Raw genomic sequence first — 18705 nt, 5'->3', positions numbered from 1 at the left:
CCCTACAATGTCACTCATTGCTCATAATGACTTATTATGAGCTGTGATTTATTGAGCAGCTACTGTGTCCAGCACTGCCCTCTGCACTTCACATCTGCTGAGTTGGTCTCCTTCTCCAGCATCCATGCAGCCAGAATACCTGGTTCTCCAACCTCAATACTGCTTCTCCTTAGCCTTCTCTGCTGGATGCACTTCTGTTTCTCCAAAATGTAAACGTGTCTAGGATGGGGTCGCAGTCTGTCTTGCTCACCTGTGTGTACAAGTGTGCATCTGGATGTAGGAGGGGCTGGGTGAAGATGCTGTGATCAGCTGACCAGCTGCAGGACCGACTTATTGACTCACATCATCTTCACCGCAACTTCACGAGGCAAGTGCCCTCATTGTACAAACGATGAAAGCCCAGAAAGACTTCCTAAGTTACCCAAGGCCCAGGTCTGCTCTCTTCACCACCAGGCCACACCACCCTAGGCTGAGTTTCACTTGGGATAAGCAACCTTCCTCACCAGCCAGACCAGAAGGAAGCTGGCAGTTGCTGCTCAGAACCAGGGTAATTCAGTCAAGTCTGTTTCCTAGCATCAGGCTATGGCTTGCCCAGGCAGAGCAAAGAGGAGGTAAGAGCCTCATGTGTGGGTCTCTCTGCACAGGAAGCTCTTGCCTGTTTCTGGCAGGGCCCTAAGGGAAGGGCAGGGACGGGAGAGGAGGGGACAGTGCAGAGTCAGCACTCTGAGGCACGAAGAGGCTAATCACAGCTAATCATGGTCCCGAACCTCATTGGGGGCCAAAGGGTGGTTACATCCCAATTATGGGCCAGAACAACTAATGACAGCTCCGGGCTCGACTGAATTGCCTTGACTGTGATTCTCAGCCCCACCCCCACCCAGAGCTCCCTGGGATGGGCTGCTTCCCACAGAGAGGCAAGAGGCTCGGAGGCCTCTTTGCACTCTGGGGCCGGGGGCCTCCCAAGCTGTAGAAACATAACCTGCTGCATCGGCAGCAGACCCAAGGGCCTCAACTGGGCTCCACCAAGCAGCCCATGCACCAGGGCCAGTCAACAGGGTCCAGCCTCACTGTGCAGCCCAGAGGTCCTCTCTCTCCTCCACACCCAGGAAGGTGAAGGGGTAGAAGACCCCCATTTCTTGAGCACTGGAGTGTGCCGGGGAACTGATTTGGTCCATGGGTGTACTAAACCCCAGGACAATTCTACACATCTCCATGTTTAAGATGAGGAAGCAGAGGCTCAGACAAGTTTAGTGACTTGCCCAAAGTCACACAGCTAGTGAGTTCAAGGAACCAGATTGGAACCCTAGTCTCTCTGACTCCAAACCCATGTTCTTTTCAGGATCCAGGGTTCTGCAACATCCTTAAGGATTACGGAAGTTTCACAGTACCTGGATGGAGCAAAAAACGTCAAAGTGAAGAGTCTGGGCCCTCTCTGGATCTGTTAAAATGGCCCAGTTCCTAATGAGACACAAGGGTAAGCATGTCTAGGTGAAATGATTCCCCTCAACAATTCTTTGTTAGGAGAAACCTGCCAAGCTACGTGTGTGAGAGGCAGGGCAGAGGGGCCATCCACTCTCACCTCCCAGAGCAGAGCCAGGACCTGACATCAAGGAGATCAAGGGGAGGGGCAGAGGAACCTGCTTCCCCGGCTGCAGAGGCACTGGACAAAAATCAAAGGCCTTTAACCACCCTCTCCACCACTCACAGAGGGTTCTGTGGATGACAGGGCTGTCGAACATCACTTTCTTCAACATTCTTTCCCAAGGATTCCAATCAGCAGATATTTACATATTACCTCTAATAATCACCCCCCAAATACCTCCCACTTCAGCTCCCTTCTCCTCCCCACAGCCAGCCACCTTCCCCATATTGGCAATGCTGTTTACTTCCAAGTAAGCAAATGCCAACATCGTGACTGTTTGATCGTCTGGCTGGCTTCAAGGACAAGGAGACCATGGAAGGCAGTGCAGCCTTCCCTGCTAACTGGGCACCTGGGCTCGGTGGAGCGGGGGAGGAAGCCATGAGAACACCTGGAGCAATCCCTGGAAGGGTCCGGTGGGCAGGACTGTGCAGCGAAGAGCCACCCCCACTGCACTCTAGAATATTCTGGAGGCTCCAGGGGAGATCTACTGTTTGTGAGGTCAGGGGCCGCCTGGCATGACTTTCAGGGTTTAAAGTAGAGAAGTCACACCAAAAGGGGGTGTCTTCTTCAAGGCTTTGGTTTGAGCTGCTTCACTGCAGGGAGAAGCAGGAGAAACAGCAGAAAGAGAAACAAAACTCTCTGTCCCTTAAGGCTGAGCATGGATCCAGGAGCATCAAGTGACAAAGTGCTTGTACGATTGGCTTGTACGTGATTTGAGCCTCGAGAGCTCTATACTGAGGATGAAAGAGAAAGGAAGAGAGGGAGAAGGAAGGAAGAAAAGAGGTAAAGTGGAGCGAGGAGGCACCGTACTGAGTATAATACTTGCTGTCTGGTTCTCAAAAGAGCCATTTTCAACAGGACCTCCAAGGGAAGAGAAGGCATTGTATCTTCAAGCCCACCTGATTCTGTCACTAAGATGAGCATTTGTAGGTAGCTAGGGCTGTGGGATACTGTCAAAACAGCTGATAGAGCAACCACTTTGATAAGTTGTGGAGAGAAAAGAATCCCACGTGAGCTCCAAGGCCATATTCTATAGAAGTGAAATTCCCATCCACCCTCATTCCTACCCTAATCTTCTAGGTCCTGGCCATGGGAGGAGCCCCTAGGCAGGCCATCACAGGATCTGAGGGAGCTGAGGCCCGAGGCACACTTACCCAGAGCTGGAGCAGATGACGGTCAGTGGGGAAGTGTGTGTGTTTGTTGGGGGGAACTGGAATGGTCCCACCAAAGATGTGTCTCCCAGCCTGCTCCATGGCATCGCACTGCCTGCTGCCCCCGACCATCAGACTCCTCTGAGCCTCTGCTTTGTCAACTGATCTCAACCAACTGGGTAAGACACAGACATTGGACTTGCTTCAGTTAATACTCATAACTTCTCATAGCTACAGGGAAAGGAGGGCACCTGTTGTCCTTCCCGCAAGCCTGCCACTAGGCCAGTAAAGTATAATGAAAGCAAGTCCCGCACCAAATTTGCACACATTTATTAGCAAGCAGGCCCCACAACTGCCCAGTCCAGGACTCAATAAATTCCAGCCATCTGCCCTGTTAGATGTTCCCTTAACGAAAGAGTTATCCAAAGTCCCAGCCATCTCCCTATTAGATGGTATGTTAATGAAGGGTAGAGGCAACAGTATTCCAGTGCAGAACTCAGCTGAAGTTCTATGGAGTCAAGCAATTGGCCATGCACAAGACTAGAGGGTGTCCTGAATGTGGAGCACTTCTGTAGGCTATTGGACCGCTGCATTCTAAGACCCTGTTCATGCAAGAGTGACGGTACATACCCGTATTGTATCTCCAGCTAATTATGCATTGTTTATCCTACTGGATCACCCATGAAAATCATTTTATACCCATTGTGCAAATGAACAAGCCCTCTTGTACTGATTGGAAATAAAGACAATGGAAACCCTTATAGTTGTCCCTATATATTGTGGGCTTCTGATGAGTCTTTCCAATGCTAAACACCCATCCATGGAGTATGTAGTGTTTCTATTCACATTAACTGACTATCCTAGAGTATCCCTGAGTATAGACTCAAAATATGTCCCACTATCTATTTGAAATATTTTAAAGTAAATTATAGGCAATATAGGCATGCTGTGTCAAGAAAAGAGCATGATCTGCAAAGCCCAAGGCATTGAAAGTGGCCTTGGGAGTTGGAAATGTGCCTTCTGCCTAAGGAAAGATACAGGCATGATGCGTCATTTCATGAACATTTCTTCACGCCTTTGGACTATGACTGTTCATATGCATGTTCATTTGAGTTTTTAGTGTCTCCATGGGCCATTGTTATGCCCAGAAAAGACTACTCAGACGTTTACTTTGAGTTTAAATAACTGGAGTTCAATTTATTAAACTGACACATTCACAACCCTAATTCTCTCTTAAGTGTTTAAGTCTGCTTACAAATCTTTGTTCTGTTGATATCAAGTGGGTTTTAGCAGCTGCTTCTAAGAAGTCTTCGAATATTTGATCGCGTTTACAAATGTAATTAACTAAACACATCTCAAACAATTTATATTGTGTTTATAAATGTAATGTTTGGGGTGAGTGGTTTCCCTTGGAGGGGGACTGACTGCAGGAGGGATCTGCCGAGGGGTTTTCCAGGTTCAGGTACTGTGAGACATCTTGGTCTGGTGCTGGTTACATGGATACTGGTTCACTTGGTTGCCTCAGGACTTGTCAGAGTTTATGATATGCTTTAATAACATCTTTAAAGTCATCTGTTGGATTTCTTTTTTAACTCATTTGCCTGTTTTGAGCAAAATCTCCCTGGGGAGATAACTAATTCACATATAGCTAGTAAATTAAATGTATATATACTGTGAACCTAAAATGCTCTGAAATATTCTAGGACTGAGCATAAGTTTAGTAAGATTTCAATGTAAACTCACACATCTAATTGCTCAATTACATTTTAAATTAGGATGATTAGATTCTTACTTTAATAGGCAAAATTATCTTAGCATTACAAGTAAGCATATAACAGAAAAATAAAATACTATGGTTTTAATTCCCATAAGCCTGTCACATAACCCCAAATCTCCTGGAGTGAAAAAATGTACACCCACAAAGAAAAACCATTATCCCAGTTAACTGGGGTTGCTTAGCACCCAAGGAGGCTGTTATGCGTCCCTCAGTTGAGGTTGCTTAGGATAGGGAATTTCTCCTGGATGTGGTGGCCTAAGGGGCCACCCTAAGTTCTGTGTCACAGGCTTAAAAAAAAATGAGGATTTGTCTCCCCAGCTCGTCAGCCCAATCCCTGGGTTCTGGTAATCCACACACTCCTTAATTCTTATCTATGCCTACACAGGGTTGATCATGTGCCTGCATTTTTAGGTTTCAACTCTGACCATATGCACATGTATTCACCCTTTCAACTCTTAAGATTTTTGGAAGTGGAGGGACTCTAGTATTCCTTTGCATTTTTTTTTTTTTTTTGAGACGGAGTCTCGCTCTGTTGCCCAGGTTGGAGTGCAGTGGCCAGATCTCAGTTCACTGCAAGCTCTGCCTCCCGGGTTTATCCCATTCTCCTGCCTCAGCCTCCCGAGTAGCTGGGACTACAGGTGCCCGCCACCTCGCCCGGCTAGTATTTTTTTTTGTATTTTTTAGTAGAGACGGGGTTTCACCATGCACTCTTAGGTCTACCAACTCTTGAAGGCATTTATGATGATAATGAATCGAATTTTCGCCTGCTTGGTCACAATGTACCAAATCACTTTTCTGAGGTGAGTGGGGAGGGAAGAAAGAATTTTAACCCCCTAGGGCTCAAATCAGCTTGTTCTGGCCCCTACAGCATTTCTGTGACTCCTCCTCTCCGCTGGCTAGAGTCCAACTCCATCTGCAATGATTGTGATGGAGTCCGGACCCTTCTGAGGAACCTCCCCGCTGAACCCAGCTCCCAAGTGCATTAACACTGACTCCCCACACCCTGGTTCATCCCGACAGGCTCTGGATTCTTATACATAGAAGACTGCTCAGCAGGCGCCGGAGAGCCGCCAAGTCCGTGACAACCTGTAGGCCCATCACAGCTGACGACATCCAGACAGGCTCTCCCTGGCAGACTCATCTCTCGCCTTTCCACGGCAACTTCTATTTTGACCACGCACTCACATGGATCCTTCTCTTATTCCCTCCTACAGTTTCCAGCCAGACTGGCCCATGCCGGGAGGCGGCTCTGCGAAAGTAAAGAAAACAAAAGACATCCAATAGCCAGTGTGGCTTTAACCTGAAGAACAGCTGCATGTTCATTGACTGCTTAGTGTGTGCTAAATGTTTCACACGCACTTGCTCGATTCATCTTGACAAGAGCCCTGTGACGTGGGTGCATTAGTCCTTTTTTCTGGGGGGGGGGGAGGAGGAAGCTGAAGCACAGAGAGGCTAAGTAACTTGCCCCAGGTCACACAGCCAGCGAATAGCAAGCCAGGATTGGCACACAGGTCTCTAATTTTAAGCACTGCACACTTAATCCCTAAACTATATGCTCTTTAATTAGGGGAGGGGTTAGGATTAGTCCAGAGCCAGGCTGCTGCAAGGGAGAGGCCTCCCACTCCCCCCACTTAGGGGCTATTGTGAGGTGGAGCTCCAGCTGTCTCTAGGGAACAAACACGGCTGAGAAGGAGAAAGGGGAGGAGTGTCTTTGTCGGAAGACACTAAAGCACTAAAGAGAGGAAGCAGTGGGAAGAATAGCAGTCGGGAGAGCTCACCAAGCGCCAGGCACAGCACTGGGCCCCTTGCATCCTGTACCCTGGCACTCCTCAAACCTCATAACTCGTGCATTCTTTGAAAAAAGTGAAATACTCTCTGGCTTTTGTATTCATTAACATCTCCAACAGTGACTACTGCAACTAAAATGAATCAAAGCAAAGGAGGAAGGCAGTGCTTTGTGAACCTCACATCCTCTGCCCTTTCCCTGAGAGGCCGTCCAGGCACCCCACTCCACAGCCAGGAGTGAATTTCACTGAATCTTCCCCGCAAAGATGCCGACAGATCTGCTCATTCTATAAACAAGGGCATTGATATGCCTGTGACGGAGGTGGCTTTCAGTGAAGGTCTGTGACCCCAAAGCACAGAGTTTCTTTTTTTTTTTTTTTTTTTTTTTTTTTTTTGAGACGGAGTCTTGCTCTGTCGCCCAGGCTGGAGTGCAGCGGCGCAATCTCAGCTCACTGCAAGCTCCGCCTCCCGGGTTCACGCCATTCTCCTGCCTCAGCCTCCCGAGTAGCTGGAACTACCGGCACCCACCACCATGCCCAGCTAATTTATTGTATTTTTAGTAGAGACAGGGTTTCACCGTGTTAGCCAGGATGGTCTTGATCTCCTGACCTCGTGATCTGCCCGCCTCGGCCTCCCAAAGTGCTGGGATTACAGGCATGAGCCACCGCGCCTGGCCCAAAGCACAGGGTTTCTAATCATGACCCTATACTGCCTGTTGTGGTGATGTGGGCCTCTAGCTGTGAGACCACTCAGATGACCAAGAAGCCACATCCCTTGCTCAGTGTCAAATTTGGTTTAAGCTGGTGATTTTCCAGGTTGTATACATTGGGGGAAGCACAGAAAGGGGAATGGCTGAGGCTCAGAGAGGGTAAGTAACTTACCAAGGCCACACAGCAAGTCCATGGTGGCCTCAGGATTGGAACATAAGTCCTGTTTGCCGCTGTCTCTTTCCTGCCCCGCTCCCACGCCAGCACACACCCCACACCTCTGAGACACCAGCCTGGCCTGCTGAATAAGCTCATGCGGACTGGATTCAGATGAGTGTGTTTCGCTTTGCCTGGCAGGCTGCTTAGTGATTGTTCTAAACCTGCGTGTGGGCTTCTCCACTCCCCCAGTCTTCTATTTCTTTCTACGCCCCCAGTGGTTCTCCATCCCTCACCCTCCCCCACCAGCACCCAGTACAGCAAGCCACACTCAGCAGGTGTTCAACGAACACTTGCTCTGCCAGCGAGGCATTGGACCATCTGTAGGGGGCCAGAGTGGGTGTCAGGCTCCCACCCCCAGCCCAGCGCCAGCTCCAGGGCCCAGCACAGGAGTCCCTCTACAGGTGAGCCTGACAGCACTCAGGCTGCCGTCGCACTGTGGGGAGTTTGTGAAGACTGTAACTTCCGGGAGGAAGTGGTTCAGAGGCCCAAGCTGTGTCTGGAAAGTCAGAGGCTTGCTCCAGGCCAGGAAGTCACCCAGCTTGCAACAGGGCCCTCAGGTCCCATCCTCAACCCCTACCCACAGTCATGGAAACTCCTGCCAAGCCCTAGAAGGATGTGAGCCCAGACCCCTCCCCAGTGGCAGGCTTCTAAGACCTGGTGCCCAGGAAAGGGAGTTGGTAAACAGCTCAAACTGCCCCACTTTGAATTTAGAAACTGCGGGGAACGTGTGAGCAGTGTGGGCAGCTGGAGAGAAAGGAGTGAAGACGCAGGCTTGGGCTCGTTCATGGGCACAAACTGTGAATTCCTGGCGTCCCTCAGGGAGTCTGGCAATGGGGCTGGGATGGTACCAAGGATTCCTGGTCCTAAGGGCTTTCCCATTGCTGTTGCCCTGTGAGTCCCATGGTTTACTAACTCGAGTGTGCAGGAGTTGCTTGGGAAGCTTGCGGTTCCTGCACTCCTAGCTCCAGAGTCTAACCCAGTAGGTCTTGTGTAAGACCCAGGAATTTGTATTTTCATCAGTGAGCCTCCTGACCCCCACCCCCAGGTGATTCGGCACAGTTAGTCTTTGAACCACACCTTGGAAGCACTTTCTTGAGTTTTCTCCTGCAAGGGCTGGAAACACCTGTGCTTAACTAGAAGCGGTCTGGTTGTGAAGGTGGAGGTCCCATTCACTTGCTGGAGGCCAGCCAGCAGGTCATACAGTTCCAGTGTCTCTGAAGGCGGAGGCTGGCCACTTTGAAAGTGGACCCATCTAGGGCCTGAAGCTGGTTCCCTGGACCCTCCCATCAAGGGCTAGCTGAATGGCCACCACCCCAGGCTGTAGCTATAGCTCCTAAGAAGGAACAGAAGGAAGGAAGGGGCCTGGAAAGATGGGGAGGAACCTGCCACAGAGACTGGAGATGCATTGGGTCCCCAGGAGAGGGGTTACCATGCAGGAGAGCAGGGGGATTGGCCATGCCCCACCCCCAATGCTGACTCCCCTGGGACACATCTGTGGGAGATCCTCACGTTGTGCAGAGCTGGGAGGGCTGGAGATCACCTCTTCCCTTCATAGTGGGCAGGTGAAGGTTCTAGGAGTTTCCCTCTTAAGCACTGGGATCCTTCCTGCTAGCACCTTCCTATGCTGTAAGTCATATGCATTAGTCTGTTTTCAGGCTGCTGATAAAGACATACCTGAGACTGGGTAATTTATAAATGAAAAGAGGTTTAATGGACTCACAGTTCCACGTGACTGGGGAGCCCTCACAACCATGGCAGAAGGCAAAACGTACTTCTTACATGGCGGCAGGCAAGAGAGAATGAGAGCCAAGTGGAAGGGGAAACCCCTTATAAAACCGTCAGATCTTGAGAGACTTATTCACTACTAGAACAGTATGAGGGAAACCACAAGATTCAGTTATCTCCCACCAGGTCCCTCCCACAACACATGGGAATTATGGGAACTACAATTCAGGATGAGATTTGGGTGGGGCACAGCCAAACCATATCATCCTATAATGCAACAAACTCTGATGTCAGTCTCAGGAAATGGTGAGCTCTAGCTCCATTGAGTCACGGAGACCCTGGGAAAGACTTCCCACCACCTGGACTCACTGCCCCCACCACCCACCATCTACAATGAGGAGATTGGGTTAAGACAGGAGAAGCAACAACTGATTAATAAGGCTGCCCTGAGCAGTGTCTTGAGAAGCACTGGGGTTGAGTGTGGGCTTAGAAAAACAATCAAACACTTACAGACCATGTGCCCGGTACCGTTGTAAGCATTTTACAGATATTTATATAAAATTTAATTTAATCTTATTTAAAAGCTCATTTAATTCTGCATCAACAACACCATGAAGTCAGTATTAGTACTTCCATTTTACAGATGAGGAAACTGAGGCACAGGAAGATTAAGGACCTTTCCCAGGGATTCCCAGTACATGGCACAGCTGGATTCTGCACCTCTGTAGTTTGGCTCTAGACCGTGCCTCTACTCATCTCATTCTTCCTCCAACACAACACAAAAGCTCATTATGATGACTTAATGGCCCGTGTCTGCCACCAGCATGGCAGGGACAGAAGAGTACACAAACCTCTTATCAGTCTTTCCTACCACATTTCCAGTCTGTGGTTCTACCACCCATAAACAAGCCCACAGTGAGTAGAAGCAAACAGAGCAAGATCACAGAGTGGGCCAGGGAGCATTGGAGCCCAGGCGGGACTCGACTCTTCCATTTGAGTTCACCACACCACTTCATGCCTCCCCTGGACTGACCAGCATTTGAGGCCAAAGCCACAGGGCACTGCTCACCATTCCTCAAAAAACTCCTGCTCATTCCCACCTCTGGACCTTTGCACATGCTGTCTTCCTCAAAAACATCTCCCTTTCTTCAAATTTCATCTCAAATGCCACCTCCTGCAGAAACTCTTCTAGATTCTCTTCCGATCAAACAGAGCCTGCCCTTTCTCTGGAGCCCCAGGCCAGGGTCCCATCCCACCACCAGCAGAATACAGGCCCCAGCTTCCCAGCTCTGCATGCCCAGTATGGGTTCTGGCGCATAAGGAATTGAGGGCTCAGTAAGGGACTGAGACACCAGAGGGAAGTGAGAGCCTTCTGAGTTCTGACTCATTCACCGAATCGTTTATTCTATCAGGCTTTTTTCCCTAATTGAAAAAGAAAGAAATGAATTCTATACCTGCCTGTAAATAAGGATTTAAAATCACATTAGTCACAAGAGCCCACTTTTTTCTCTCCCAGGTTCTGGGCTGCTGATCAGTTTCCTTTGTTAATCAGATCAGGTTTGTTTCTCAACATCAGGCTGTAGAATTTGCAGGTCAGACCACAAGGGTCTGAACCTTCTGCTGTCCCCTCCCTGACGGTTGAGGGAAGAGGAGAAAGTATAAATAATGTTCTTTTGCCCTCCAAGAACCTCCACACTAACATACAGGCTGGGCACACAAAATAAGTCCACATCTGTGTGCCCGCCAACGCTGCAGTGGCAGAGGGCCATGCGGTCCACAGCCCCTGCAGAGAGGAAGTGTCTGGGGCAGACCTTGCCAAGAGTCTTCTCCATTTTCTCATTGCTGGTTTTCTTCTCACTTCCCCTTTGTTAGAATAGTCCTCTTCTCTGCAGATTCTTGCTGGGAAGGATAGACAGAGGCAGTGGGGTAGGGAGGCAGGAAAGGTGGGATTTGAAAACACCAGGCTGAGCCAGGGCGTGGGGCAGCTGGGGCCTCAGCAACACTGTGGCTGCCCACGGAAGCCATCCCAGGCAAGATGACGGTCCCGGGGCTCAGCCAGCAGAGGGCCTTGCTGAGTCAGCATCTGTGCATCAGTGAATGAAGGTGTGAATGAATGGAGTGGAAGCTGGAGATGGGATGTGAAGTCTCTGCTGTGGGTCTCTGCTGGGAACACCTATGAGTCCTTGCCCTTTGCACCTGGCATTTGTGCAAATGACTCACAATCACAAGTAAGTCCTTTCTTTCTTCTGCTTCCTGCTTCATCTTTCAACCCCTGACACAACACTACACCTACACATACACATACAGGTGCATACCTACACACATACCCCAGACACACAGTCTTACACACTCAGACCTATCAATAGACTCTAGACAACACTTACACTCAATAATACAATAATGCTCATACACTATACACAATAATACAGATGCACAAAGCAAACAATGCCTATATCCTTACATGCCTGCACACACACCTACTTGTGCATACACATAACCTCACCAATGGCATTCATATACATATATGCAGACATACATTCACAACAGGCAAACAGACATACCTTAAAACACAGTCATTGAATCATGTGTTCGTCTTCTCTTTCATCCAGAGGTTTCTTTCCTTTACCCTGAATCTCGCTTTACAATTCACAAAGTGCTTTCCTTTGTTTATTCACTTCCCTAACCCTTCTGAGGATGTCCTCTGTGCCAGGCAACATGCAGAAGGTGAACAGGATTCAGACCTTACCCTCCAGGAGGTTTCTAGTTTAGTGGAGGAAACAGACACAGAGAGTGACAAACATAATTTGGTGTGATCATTCAAATCAAAAACTGTTTCACTTGAATCATTTTTTTTTTGGGGGGGGATGAAGTCTCACTGTTACCCAAGCTGGAGTGCAATGATGTGATCTCGGCTCACTGCAACCTCTGCCTCCCGAGTTCAAGTGATTCTCCTGCCTCAGCCTCCCAAGTAGCTGGGATTATAGGCACATACCACCATGCCTGGTTAATTTTTGTATTTTTAGTAGAGATGGGGTTTCACCATGTTGGCCAGGCTGGTCTTGAACTCCTGACCTCAGGTGATCCACCTACCTACCCCTCAGCCTCCACAGTGCTGAGATTATAGATGTGAGCCACCATGCCCAGACAAAAACTGTTTTCTTGAGCATCTACTGTGTGCTAGATCCATTCTGGGCTTTGGGAATACAGAAGTATGTAAAGGTCTAGTCTCCCTAGCCTCCAGCAACTTTCAGACTGAAGGGGAAAGAGGCAAAGATAGAAGTAAAATATGTGCTGTAGTGTACACACTCCAGTGGCAGCCCAGAATAGGCAGTGTTTAACTTTGAGGAGAGATCAGAAAGGGCGTCTTAGTATGTTCAGGCTGCTATAACAAAATACCATACACTTGATAATTTATAAACTACAGAAATTTACTGCTCAGAGTTCTGGAAGCTAGGAAGTCCAAGATCAAGGGGCCAGCAGATTCAGTGTCTGCTGAGGGTCTATTCCTCATAGACATGTTCCTCACAGTTCCATCTTCTATAATATGTGTTCTATATGGTGGAAGGGCAAAAGGGCTCCCTCGAACCTCTTTATAAGGACACTAATCCCATTCATGAAGGCAGACCGCCCACCCCCACCACATCACCTAATCACCTTCCAACGGCCCTACCTCTTAATGTCAACACGCTGGGGATTTGATCTCAACACATGAATTTCAGAAGGACAGAAACATCCAGACCACAGCTGAGACCTTCACAGAGAAGGCAGCACTGGTCTTGGTAGGATAAAGGGGAGTTCACGAAAAACATGGGACAAGTTGGTATTTGATGTAAAACCAAAGCAGAGACCTCAGAGGGGTTCATCAACAGTTCTCCATGCCTGGACTTTACATGTGAGTGTGTGTGACTGGGGGAGGGAGGGAGGTGAGAGTGGGGATCTGGGGTCGAAGATGAGGCTATAAAGATCATGGGAGGCAGAGAACAACGTCTGCATTTTACAGCGGAGAAAATTGAGGCTCAAGGAGGTAAACGAGGACATCTTATTCTTCCACTGGGCTCTTTCCTACTCTTGGGGCCTGCCACAAATTCTCCTGGCCTTTTTTCTGAATCAGACAAAGCTGCTTGCTAGTGGCTGAACAAGTTAAAAGCTCGGCGCAGGTGGGAGGCATTATTATTGGCTGTGATGATTATTCTCTAAAGTCCAGCCTGGCAGGATTTCTGCCTTGGATAATCAGCAGCTCAGCAGGTCCAGGCCAGGGCAATTTGGGCCTTTAAGGCTGAGGGACTCCCAGCCCCAGCCCCAGCCCCAGTCACCTGCCCGAAGCTGTAGGCAAGCTAGGTGCCTGGTCAGCTGAGTCCAGGAGCCAGCGCCTCCTCCTGGAGACGCCTCATCTTCCCCTTGCTGGTTTTCACCACACCCCCAGCCCTGGCCCTGGTCCCCTGCCTGAAGCTGTGGGCAAGCTGGGGGCCTGGTCAGCTGAGTCCAGGAGCCAGCGCCTCCCCTTGGGGATGCGTCACCCTCCCCTTGCTGCTTTTTACCACAACGTGCCTACCCCAGCCTCCCTCTCATTAAGCCGACCACCCCCTTCCACGCCAATCATCTCTCCTCCAGCAATCAGCATTTTCCTACTCCTCCGAGGCTTCTCCTTCCCTCAGTCTGTGCTGGTGGAAGGGGCTGAGTCATTTTCCTGAAAGGAGTGTTGATTGAGAAAGCACATGCCTCCCCCAACCAGCCATGGGTCTCAGGCAAGTCACTTCCCTCTCTAGACCTCAGTTTTCTCATCTACAGATCGGGCCCACCATTTCCTACAGTCTCAAACCAGCCACCCCACGTGGCACCCAAGGGCATCTGAGTTTGAGATCCCTGGACTAGCTGGTCTCGAAGGCACCATAAAGCCAGTATCTGGGTTTCTGTGGCTCTGGATCATGGCGCAGGCAAGAGAGAGACAACTGAGCTGGGCTGACAGGCCAGGTACTGCAGGCAACTGATCCAGTGCCCGCCACTCACCCAGGGTCTTCCTTCCCCAGTTCAGATTTGTGGCATCTCCCACCTGCATCTTGCCCTGGGCTCCTCCTGCCCTCTCCGCCCCCAGCACCTCCTGCTCTAGGCTGTGCTGTCTCATCAGGATTCCTCTTGAAAAACTCAGATTGGGTTCTGCTATTCTGTTGCTGGACATCACCACCTATTTGCCCTAACTCCTTACCTGGCATTCAAGGCCCCTCCCAAGCCAGCCCCTGCCTGCCTTCCTGGCCTCATCTCCCATTTCCCCTCACCCTTACCCTCACCCTTGACTTCCTTAGCGCCACCCCGCCCCTGTAGCCCCATCCTGTGCGGTGGCCGTGCTTTTGCATAGGCTAATCCCCCCACCTGGAATTCCTTCCCAGCCTTCTCCACTCAGAGAAGCCTTCAAGGCCTTGTCCCACGTTGCCTCCTGTGGGAAGCTGTCCCTGACTGCCCCTGGGTGGAGGCAGAGGCATTCCTCAGCTAGAACAAGTGTCAGGTTAGAGTGGAGTTAGAGGTGTAAGCTCCTCCTCCTAAACACTGAGCACCTAATAGAGGCCAGAGCTTGAGCAGGAGGGCAGTAACTCTGCCCTGGTCACCTTTTATCTTCAGAGCCCAGAAAGGAGGCTGGACACAGTGAGCAGGTGGTCAGTACACCTTTGCTGTAGGAATAAACAACAAATAATGTGTTAGGCATTGCCCTACTCCACCCTAACTCATTTAAAAGTTCAAGAGGCAGGAAGATGTACACAGGGGAAGCCCCACACTTTGAGACAATGATTCCCTTCTTCCCCTATTTGCAGAAGTCTAACCATTTACAAAGCACCTTGCAGCCCTCCCCAGTGAGCCCCTGCAAATAGTACAAACCTGTTATTCATTATCCCTACATTGCAAAGGAGGCCCAGAGAAGCAGAGACTGGCCAGAGGCCCCCGGCTGGAGGTGGTGGAGGTCTATGCAAGCCATGGCCTCCCTGGAGATGCTGCTCCCCGCTGCCCATCCAGCTGCAGGCTGCCTCCCTCCCTCCCTCTCGGAGTGGCTGCGGGCCTCTGTCTTTCTCTTGTCACGCAATGCGAATCTGAATCCATCTGGTTGCTTCTCTGAGTCTCTCTTTGTCTTCTTGTGTTTCTCTCTTACCTCAATTATTTATTTCTGTCTCCAGCTCTCCAGGCTCCCACTCTTCTTCTGTGTGTTGGCCTTTGCCTTCTCTCTCTCTTTTTCTTTCTCTGTCTCCCTCTCTGTCTCTATCTGTTCCTTTCCCTCCATTTATCTTTTTTCTTCGCCTGAGTATGTCTCTGTCCACCCTTCCCTCCATAATTAGCCTTACTTCTAGCTTTTACTCTTGGGCCCACTCTCGGGTGGGGGTGGGCAGGGGACAAGGAGGGAACATCTTTCCAGCATGCAGAAAATGGACCAATTAAAGTCACAATGCTGCTCAGGCAACTGAACAAGAAGGAAGCAAAAATAGCCCCAGGCGGGTCGAGCTGGAAAGAGGCACAGAGAAAAAGAGAGAAAGGGGAAATGAACGCAGAGGTCAAAGTCACAGTCAGGCCGCTGAGGGGGTAGCTGCTTCCCACCCAGACCTGGGAGCTGGACTCCAGCTGCTGCATGGGAGGGTGGACCTGCCTCATCCTCAACCCTGGCCCAACCCTTTCTTTTACCTGAGGACACCCTGGAACCTGCCAGACCTCTCTAGAATTCCAGAGGTCCTGAACTTCTTCCCAAGTTGAAGCCCACCTCCTATCTCTGAACCCCTTCCCCCCAAGTGGCCTGGGGGTACGGGAAGCTGGGAGAGGCACCCACCCCACCCTGTCTAAGCCTGGCTTTCATCCATCCTCGGGTCCCCAGGAATCCAAGGCCCGCTCTCTACGGGATACTCCTGGGCTGTAGACAGAACGGTGAGACAATGGTATGCTTAGCAAATGCCATCCCCCACCCAAGGAGCTCCCAGGCTGTGGGGAAACCAAGCAGAGAAACAGGCAGAAAAAACACACCTCGCCACACTAAGTGCAGTCTGGGGAGTCCAGAAAGGGGACCCAAGGAATCGATATCTGCCTCCATCCTGCAGAGCCTGCAAGGGGAGCCTGCGCAGAGTGGGCGGCGAGGGCTGGAGATGAACCTGATCAGAGGAAAACACAGGGAGACCCTAGGGAAATGAGAGAACTCCCATGAGGCCATGGAGGAGTGGGAGGAGAAGACTGTGAGGGGTGCTCTTTGTCCAGGACAAGGCTCTCGGAAGTTATTCTCAGAGCACTGGGGAGCCAAGAAGGGTTTTAGGCAGGGGACGGGAAACATGATGTGCTCCTTTTTCTTGTCTGTTTGTTTGAGACAAGGTCTCACTCTGTGTTGCAGGCTGGAGTGCAGTGATGTGACCACCGCCTCACTGTAGCCTCAACCTCCCTGGGCTCAGTCGATCCTCCCACCTCAGCTTCCAGAAAAGCTGGGACTACAGGTGCACACTACCATGCCTGGCTAATTTTTGTATTTTTTTGTAGAGCCAGCTTCACCATGTTGCCCAGGCTGGTCTCGAACTCCTGGGCTCAAGTGATCCACCCACCTCGGCCTCTCAAAATGCTGGGATTATGGGTGCGGTCATCGCGCCCGGCCATGGTATGTTCCTTTATGGAGATTCCACTGCCTGCAGGGAGGGGAAGATGGATGAGGCTAAAGCAAGGAGAGCAGGCTGGATGCTACTGCAAAGCATTGGGGAAGAGCCAACGGACCCTAAGTGGCAGTGCTGTGAGATGGAGGGAACGTGGGATACAGAGGGAGGTGGGTTGAGGTCGGGGAACCCAGCCAGATGACTAGGCCTCTCCTCAGTTGGAACTACTTCAGTGCATAGGAATGGTTTGCAGACTTTGAGCCATCTGAGGGCAGATTTCCATCCTTTTTGTACCCAGCCCACAGCCTGTGGCCTGGAACATATTAATGCTAAAAATATTTGTTAGATGAGTGAGTTACTCAATCCATCATTTCCCAGCTGGCCTCCAAGGCCAGGGCTGTGACCTGGCCCAGTTCCTCCCTGGCCTTCTCCCAGCCCTCTTTCATGTCCTACTCCCTGCCCCCCAGCAGGCTGGATTCCCTGAACTTGCCTGGATTCATTCCATTTCTCTGCCTGGCTCATTTGATTGTGTCCTAGAACACTCTCCCCTCATTTTCACATGCCCAAGTCCTACCCACTCATCAAGATCCAGTTCCAATGCCCCCTCCTACATGCAGCCCTCCCTTCCTCTCTTCCCTCCAGGTGCTCAGAGCACATAACCTGGGCCTCTCTTATGGCAGGGGCCATGGTGGGCCTCCTGTATTGTTCTCCACGCCTATGCTAGAATCCCTGTATACACTCAGAGCAGCTTTAGGGCAGAAATCTGGGTCTGATTCCAGTCTTCATGACAGGCCTATCCCAGAGGGAGGTCTCCATGAAGACTTAATAGAAGAAGGAAGGAAGAGAGGGAGGGGAGGTGAGAATAGACATTTATGGGCTGGACATGTGTGTCAGCCAGGGGGCGAGGGAGGCTTGAATTGCTTTAGCTTCTGCTGCATAAGACATTCCTCCATCAGCTCTGCCACTCCCTGCTTGGGTGTGCCCACAATGTGGTTCTGGTTTTCTGAACCCTATCTATACCTTACACCAAACCTGACATTAACATCAGAAATCCTGATTTTCTTCTTTCGCTAAAACCAACTGTGACTTCAATCTCACTGTTTCTGCCTAGGGTGGATGGATGGATGGATGGATGGATGGATGGATGGATGGATGGATAGATGGATGGACAGATGGATGAACAGAAGGAGAGATGGATGGCTGAATGGATGGACAGATGGATGGATGGATGGATGGATGGATGGATGGATGGATGGATGGATGGAGAATTGGTTGGATGGATGGAGTGAATGACCAAATTAATGACTAAGAGGAAGTCATCCAAGAACTATGAATGATGGTGATGGGCTACCAGAATTTGGTGAACCTCAGTCAAATTCTGGCTGTGTGTTCATTTATTCACCTGGCATTAATGGAGCACCTGCCATGTGTGAAACATATGGTAGACCCCAGGAATCTAAATGTGGTCCCTGTCCCCATACAGCTTATAGTCTAGTGAAGGAGTCAGACAAAAAAACTGAGGAATTACCAAGATAATATAATGGGATATAAATTATGACAGAGAACATGTGTGAAGCTGCCCGGAGCATCACTCATTCCAGAGCATCTGGGAAGGCTTCCCGGAAGAAGCAACATCTAAACTGTGAAAGGCAGGACTGATGAGTACAGGGTAGGGAGCGTGAGTGAGGCTGGCAGAGGGAACAGTGTGTGCAAAGGGCAAGCAGCAAAGTTCAATCGGGGCATGGAGCACTGGGGGCAGTAGATGAATCAGAAGAGGAAGACAGGAACCAGATCTTTCAGGCCCTTGTGGGCTCCGAAGGAGTTCAGGCTCTGTCCTAAAGCAGGAGGAATCCCTTGCAAGGCGTCAAACAGGGATAGATCCGACCAAGAATGCAGGAAGATTATTAATTGGAAAATGTGTATCAAAATTTCTTCCGTTCATGCAGAAAGATTATTTTCTTCTGGTGTTTTCCCATAAATAACACTGTGCTACATCTATAAATCACCTGGGAAATTTAAAAGCAGGAAACCTTGTACTGCTTCTCTTGGTGATGTAAAACCAAGAAAATGAAAACAGAATTAATCTCCTAGCCTGAAA

General features: G+C 50.0%; 1 long non-coding RNA gene across 1 annotated transcript; it reads left to right on the top strand.

Annotated features, from left to right (window-relative positions):
* Positions 1–377: 377 nt before the first annotated feature.
* On the top strand, positions 378–5906 carry LOC108519225 (uncharacterized). The gene is made up of 3 exons (XR_001882573.1): positions 378–547; positions 1340–2972; positions 5591–5906. It is a non-coding gene; the product is annotated as an uncharacterized LOC108519225 (long non-coding RNA).
* Positions 5907–18705: the final 12799 nt, after the last annotated feature.

Source organism: Rhinopithecus bieti, unplaced genomic scaffold (assembly GCF_001698545.2).
Source record: "Rhinopithecus bieti isolate Rb0 unplaced genomic scaffold, ASM169854v2 scaffold_46101, whole genome shotgun sequence".
NCBI lineage: Eukaryota > Metazoa > Chordata > Mammalia > Primates > Cercopithecidae > Rhinopithecus > Rhinopithecus bieti.
The sequence above is the reverse complement of the archived record's forward strand: the minus strand, read 5'-3'. Positions and strand labels throughout refer to the sequence as shown.